The sequence below is a fragment of the Vipera ursinii genome, assembly GCF_947247035.1.
Source record: "Vipera ursinii genome assembly, chromosome: 2".
Lineage (NCBI taxonomy): Eukaryota > Metazoa > Chordata > Lepidosauria > Squamata > Viperidae > Vipera > Vipera ursinii.
The window spans coordinates 12216021-12223865 of NC_139513.1; the positions used below are offsets into that span (position 1 = coordinate 12216021).

The 7845-nt window shown below is 44.4% G+C and overlaps 1 protein-coding gene across 1 annotated transcript in view; it reads right to left on the reverse strand.

Moving 5' to 3' along the window:
• LOC310636470 (uncharacterized protein) overlaps nt 1-7845 on the reverse strand; it is a 356270-nt gene that overhangs the window by 129065 nt on the left and 219360 nt on the right. The gene's annotated exons all lie outside the window — the stretch shown is intronic.

Here is a 7845-nt window from a genome sequence, read left to right on the forward strand (position 1 = left end):
AAGCCTCTGTTGGGCCTTTCTAGCCACCTGGGTTGTGTTAACTTTCCAGGCCTTCCTGTCCTCTACCATCTTCTGGAGTCCCTTTAGGCTCACGCCTACTGCTTCAGTGACTCCATCCAGCCACCTCCTTCTCTGTCGTCCCCTTTTTCTCTTACCCTCAACCTTTCCCAGCATTAGGCTCTTCTCCAGTGAGAAGATTAAACCAGCGACTTTCTGCTTCTAAGAAAGAGGGAAGGAAGAGAGAGAGAGAGACAGGGAGAGTGGGGTGGAAGGGCTTCCCTTGGAGACATTGAAGTAGGCCATAAAGAAAGATACAAAGAATACATGAGAGTGCTGCATGCCATAAATGTGAGGTAGGACATAAAAGTGAGAAGACCCGTGTGGAGCAGTGGGCTAATGCCTCCTTCAGTAACACCAGCTGCCTGCAATTAGTGCAGGTTCGCGTCCCACCAGGCTCAAGGTTGACTCAGCCTCCCATCCTTCCGAGGTAGGTAAAATGAGGACCCAGATTGTTGGGGGCAATAAGCTGACTTTGTAATAATGCCGCTTGGGTGTGTGTGTGTGAAAGCCCTAACAAGCAGGCATATACATAGAATGAAGGCTACTGCTAAGCTTGTAAGCCGCCCTGAGTCTTCGGAGAAGGGCGGGATATAAATGTAATAAAAAAAAAATTAGAAGAAGAACAAGGAAATGGAAAATGTCAAACGAGAAGTTCACCTGTGGGTCACATCTAGTAAGCTGACACAGGATCCAGTTGCAGCTAACCACATATGTCTCGCTTGTAGCTAACCACAAGCATAACACAGGAAACGCTAGCAAGACACCTGTGACCTTTGCTAGAAACAAGGTTGCATGATATTTAGCTAAAATTTGGCACCGCAGAGGGGGGCTAGGGATGAGCGAGAAGGGGGCTTAGAATCCATGTAACCAATCAGAACTCATAAGTTGCATTTCCGTGTTTTGCTACTTGTGGAGACGATATATGTACCTTGCTTTTTCCCTGAAAATGTGTTCAGACATTGCCTTTGCTTTTGGTTCTCAACCTTTTGCGGGCAAAATAAAACAAACTTCTTTTGATTCCGAGGTCTGAGTCTCTTGATTCTGCAACAACATAGTGCTTAAGGGGGAAATGTACCTTCTCCCCTCCACCATTGCAACCCTGGTAGGAACGCTCTTGGCTTGCAAACCTGAGAGCTGCAGGAAGATTGAACACACACACACACACACACACACACACACACACAGACACCAAATTAAACCACGAAAAGCGAGCAGGAAATTGCCAAAACATAAGGCACCTGGAGCAGCGTCAAAACAAAAGCAAAAAAAAAAATCAGAGGTCTTAGAAAAGGTGCAGACGAGGGAGAGAGATTCCCTTGGAAGACGCAGGGCTTAAAATGAAAGGTAGCTTCTCCCTGCCCCTATTTGCACCCTGAGAAAGCAACCTCGCAAACACATACCTTGGTGTGTGTGTGTGTGTGTGTGTGTGCATATATATATATATATATATATATATATATATATATATATATATATGTGTGTGTGTATATATATGTGTGTTCGAATCTCAGAAGGGTATAGCTGACTGAGGACGACTAAGGAGTCAGAAATGCATCTCAGTTTCCCTTTAATTCTTTGTTAGTAATTTACACAAATATATGAATTGTCCGGTGTGACCACTGCCTGTTTGATAGCCTTCAAGATAGGCTGAAAACAGGAAATAAAGATTTGCCCCATGTTTGGGGCCTAGCAAGGTAATCTAAATAGTTAACATTTGAAACATATATATATATATATATATATATATATATATATATATATATATATATATATATATATATATATAAAGGTAAAGGTTCCCCCACACATGCGTGCTAGTCGTTTCCAACTCTAGGGGCCGGTGCTCATCTCCGTTTCAAAGCCAAAGAGCCAGCGCTTGTCCGAGGATGTCTTCCATGGTCATGTGGCTGGCATGACTAGACGCCAAAGGCGCACGGAACGCTGTTACCTTCCCACCGTAGTGGTCCCTATTTTTCTACTTGCATTTTTATGTGCTTTCGAACAGCTCTCACTGCTACGCGGCACTCGGGATTTGACCTGCCAAACTGCCGACCATCTGATCGACAAGCTCAGCGTCCTAACCCACTGAGCCACTGCATCCCCATATATACATACATACATACATACATACATACATACATACATACATACAGTGCTTTTTTGTAAAAAAAAAAAAAAGGTGCCGGAACTCACACATGTCATACAACCCGCCTTGCCTACCCTACAAGGTTCCATCCAAAAAAGGTGCCGGAACTCCGTTCTGGGCATTCTATGATAAAAAAGCCGTGTGTGTGTGTGTGTGTGTGTGTGTGTGTGTGTGTGTGTATTATATATTATAAATTATAAATTACATATATATATGTAAATTATTCAAATTGCTAATAAAGAATTTGGGAGGCTGATATGGCCATTTCGAACTTATTTTGTTCTCATCAGTCCCAATACACACACACACACACACACACACACACACACATATCTTTGGGAGCTGGGGTGCCTGGAGGGGGGGGAGAGGAGGAAAGTGAGGAAGAAGAGGAGGAAGAAAAAGTAGCAGGAGGAAAAAGAAGCAGGAAGAGGAGGAGGAGGAGGAAGAGGCAGAAGAAGAGATAGCACAAGAAGCAGGAAGAGGAACAGGAGGAAGGACGCGGAGCTCAGAGGTTGCAAGCACAGCCGCTGGGGAACCTTTGCACATAGCCCTTGCCACTCTGCCCCTCCCCACGACCCCTGCAGACTCGCTGCATGCCTCCAGCTGCACGGCCCGCTTCCTAACTGACCCAACTCCCGGTACCCGGGATTGGGAACCCCTGGTCTAACTTTCAAGGCAGATACATCTCTGAATCTCCCTGAATTTTTTTTTTTAAAAAAGTTTTCCAGTGCATTAAGAAGCTCAGCCATTCCTTAACTTGAAGGCACCGAGGAATCCAGGTAAGAAAATAGCCCTAAAACAATCAGAAATCCAAAGCGCCAAGCCTCGAAACAGGACCGGTGTGTGTCATTCACAGCAATCGACTCCAGATTACCTTAAAAACACACGCGTCGCTTCGCAGACGGTAAAAACCTATTAATGCCTGTTGGACCGTGTGATGACGAAGAAAGCCTCCTTGGATAGAAGAAATCTACCTGACTCGTAGTGGCGGCGCAGCGGGCTCAGCCCTTCGCTTTTTGCAGGACGCCACCCAGCCATTTCCAAGGCTCTCGCTCCCGAGCGACTCTCTCCCCTCCCGGATTCCCAGGGACCCACCGAGGACGACCGACTAAAAAAAGGGGGAGGGGGGGAAAGACGCTTATGCCTCTAAGATCAGGTTGAGCAAGAATTGTCTTTGTGGGCAGGTCTAGGAAGCCAACTCGATCGTTTTGACTCTTCCATACCTCCCTGTAGCCCGAAAATTGCTGGGAAACGTGGCGGAGCGTTTAGCCCAGGGGGCCTTCAAACTTGGCCCTTTTATGACTTGTGGACTTCAACTACCAGAATTCCTGCCTGGCTGAGGAATTCTGGGAGTTGAAGTCCACAAGTCATAAAAGGGCCAAGTTTGAAGGCCCCTGGTTTAGCCGCATTGTTGTTAATAATAATAATAATAATAATAAGTTGGAAGGGACCTTGGAGGTCATTTAGTCCAACCCCCTGCTAAAGCAGGAAACCCTATACCATTTCAGACAAATGGCTGTCCAGTCTCTTCTTAAAAACTTCCAGTGGAGCATTCACCACTTCTGGAGGCAGGGGGTAGGCAACCTCGGCTCTTTTATGACTCATGGACTTCAACTCCCAGAATTCCTGAGCCAGCTTGGCTGGCTTAGGAATTCTGGGAGTTGAAGTCCATGAGTCATAAAAGAGCCGAGGTTGCCTACCCTTGCACTAGTTAATTGTTCTAACTGTCAGGAAGTTTCTCCTTAGTTCTAGGTTGCTTCTCTCCTTGACTAGTTTCCATCCATTGCTTCTTGTCCTGCCTTCGGGTGCTTTGGAGAATAGCTTGACTCCCTCTTCTTTGGGGCAGCCCCTGAGATATTGGAGCACTGCTATCATGTCACCCCTCGCCCTTCTCTTCTTTAAACTACACATACCCAATTCCAGCAACCGTTCCCTATATGTTTTAGCCTCCAGCCCCCTAATCATCTTTGTTGCTCTTCTCTTCTCGACATCTTTTTTACATTGTTGTTGTTGTTAGCTGCGAAGTCGTGTCCGACCCATCGCGACCCCTATGGACAATGTTCCTCCAGGCCTTCCTGTCGTCTACCATCTTCTGGAGTCCCTTTAGGCTCACGCCTGCTGCTTCAGTGACTCCATCCAGCCACCTCGTTCTCTGTCGTCCCCTTCTTCTCTTGCCCTCAACCTTTCCCAGCATTAGGCTCTTCTCCAGTGAGTCCTTCCTTCTCATTAGGTGGCCAAAGGATTTCATTAGCCGCATAGACCAGAGCTTTTCAACCTTTTCACCCATTGTACCACTTTTAGGATATGGCAGCATCCGAGTACCACCAGTCGCCTAGCAAGGTGTCAAAAACTTGATGACCAAAAAAAAAGGAAAAAAGTGTAATCCTCAACTTACAACAGTTCGCTTAGTGATTGTTCGAAGTTACAATGGCACTCAAAAAAGTGCCCCCCCCAAGCCACAGCCGAGCAAGAGACCCGCCTGCCCGTCCAGCGGCGCTCTTCCTCCTGTCCGAGGTTTTCATTGTTGTGAGCATTTCTGTTGAGGATTACCAGCGGGGGTGGGGTTGGGGGGTTGTTTGGTTTTTATCCCCCCCTCCCATCTGCTGGGTGATTCCAGCAGGCTTTGGTTAGTTCACATGACCCTGGGACACTGTGACCGTCATAAATATGAATCAGTTGCCAAGCATCTGAATGTAAATCACAAGACCCTGGAGATGCTGCAACATTCCAGCTGATCGGAGCTTCTTCTGGGCTCAGCAGAAGCACCAGGATCAGTGCTGAGCTCCAGCTGGATCCTGGCGCTGATCCTGTCACTTCCCCTGAGCACCGACAGCCCTGCAGCTCCAGCCGTCTCTCGCTCAGGCTTGTGCGGTGCTGCCACCGGTTCAGCTCATTCCCCTCCCCCCCTACCACTTTTCTAGGATGGTCGTGTACCACCTGCCAGGTGCCAATGTACCACAGGTGGTACCCGTACCACTGGTTGAAAAGCCCTGTTTTAGTACAGGTAGTCCAACAGTTCATTTAGTGACCGCTTAAAGTTACAATGGCACTAAAAAAGTGACTTATGTCGTGCGTTTTTCGCACTCACGACCGTTGCAATATCCTCACGATCACGCGATCAAAATCCAGACACTTGCGCACCTGACTCATATTTATGACGGTAGCTGCGCCCTGGGAGGGGGGGGGGTCATGCGATTCCCCTTTTGCGACCTTCTGACAAGGGGAAAGCTGACTTTGTAATAATTATTATAATTATTATTATAATTATTAGGGCTTTCACACACACCCCAAGCGGCATTATTACAAAGCTGACTTTGTAATAATACCGCTTGGGTGTGTGTGTGTGAAAGCCCTAATAAGCAGGCATATACATAGAATGAAGGCTACTGCTAAGCTTGTAAGCCGCCCTGAGTCTTCGGAGAAGAGCGGGATATAAATGGAATTAAAATTAAAAAAAAATAATAAATAAAACCAGATTCACTTATCAGTTGTTTTACTAACTTAACAGCTGCAGTGACTCACTTAACAACAGGGGCAAGACTGGTGATAAAATGGAGCAAAACTCAACAAATGTTTCACTTAACAACAGAAATTTGGGGCTCAGTTGAGGTTGTAAGTGGAGGACTAGCTGTAATAGCATTAATTTCTTTGAGTTTTTTCACTAGTTTGACTTGTCTTCATGGGCAACCCAGCCTGGCAACCAACAGCATTGGGAGTCAGGTGGCCTGAAAGAGACAAACCAGGATTATAGCCTGGGCCAAGACAAAATGCTGCCAGCCTGCTTTTCTACAGTCCTTGCTTAAACCAGCCACCGTGTTTGAACCAGTCATGTTGTACATCCTTGGACAATATTTTAGATCAGTGTTTCTCAAAATGTGATCTGTGGGTCCCCCAAGATTCTCTCAAAGGTCCACGATATCAAAATTATTTGCCAGTCTACGTCGAAAAACCTTACAATATTAGAATCCCACCAATCGTGAGAAGCAGTAGCCAAGTGAACCCATCAATTTTATTTTTTAGTGCAGTAAATATTGATCAATATATAAACACAAACCAAAGGTCTTCTGGGGTTCTTTTTTCTCCCCAGAGAAAAAAACAAAACACTGTTTTAGATGGATTGTTGTTTGATTATGGGCCTTCAAGTTGGCACATCGTGGGACTCTTCTTAAGTAGATCTCTTGCAGTTTTTACTTGTTAGATTTTATTTTATTTAAAAGACACATCTGACTTATAAAATGTTTTATAGATGGCATTTAGATCCTAAAAAATTAGCAAGTATGTATCCGAACTGCCAGCCCAAATGTTGGAGGTGTGGTTGTGAGGCTGCAACGTATTTTCATATATGGTGGACTTGCAAAAAGGTTAAAGCTTTTTGGATTAAAATTTGGTGGAATATGCAAAAGATATTTATTTATTTTATTTATTTATTTATTTTAATTCCATTTATATCCCGCCCTTCTCCAAAGACTCAGGGCGGCTTACAAGCTTAAGAAAAAGGATAAAGTTTTCTCCACAATTGTTTTTATTGGGTATTATTACAGATACTACTGTTATAGATATTAAGTTGATGTTGAATTTAATTACGGCAGCGAGACTTTTAGTAGCGCAATATTGGAAGAAGGAAGAACTGCCGACTATAGAAGAGTGGACTTTAAAAGTTTCTAACTTGGCGGAGATGGCAAAGATTTCAGCGTATTTGAAAGACCAATCGCAACAAAGATACATTGTGGAATGGAGGAGATGGATTGATTATATCCAGAATAAATATGGGACTAAAAAGTTTCATTTAGCATTTGAATAAGTAGTGGATCTATATGATGTATAAGTAGTTAGTAGTTATTTTATTAATATTTTGACGATGGAGAGTTAAAGTGCGATAGAATCTAATGTCTTATTGTTGTTAGCATATTTTAGATTATGCTTGTTTGTATTTTTATACCCTGTATTCAGCTCTGGGAAGTCGGGGAGGGGGGAGGGTAGGGTAGGGTAGGGAGGGTTTGGGGAGAGGGGAGGGGGAGGAGGGGGGGTTTTGTATTCAAAAATCTATTGTAAAACTTTTCAATTAAAAAAGACACATCTGACCACCCATCTTAAGGAACCGGGTAGCTCACAATAAATTCTATTTGTTATTTGAATAAACATTGTCTATTTTTCTTTCTTTCAGGAATTCGAGGCGTTGTAGATATTTATTAAAATTGGTGTGCCAGCCTATAGCATCCCCTTCTCCAATCCCACCATAACAACTCTATTTGAGTTTGGTTGAGAGAAAGGAGCTGACTCACAATTACTTGGGGAGCTCCCAAGGGTGAGGGGAGGCATGACGCTAGGCCTAATCCTTTTCCTTCACCACTGCATCACTCTGAAATCATCCAGGTCCTGGTTGTCCCAAAGGTGCTTTTCCCAAAAGACAACTGGACTTTCTCGGTGTTTTCTTTGAAAACGTTTTGCTTCTCATCCAATTGAAGAAGCTTCTTGAATGAGAAGCGAAACATTTTTTTAAAAAATGTCTATGGAAATTCTCAGTCATCCAGGTCATAACAATAACAATAACAATAATAAGTTGGAAGGGACCTTGGAGGTCATCTAGTCCAACCCCCTGCTAAGGCAGGAAACCCTATACCATTTCAGACAAATGGCTG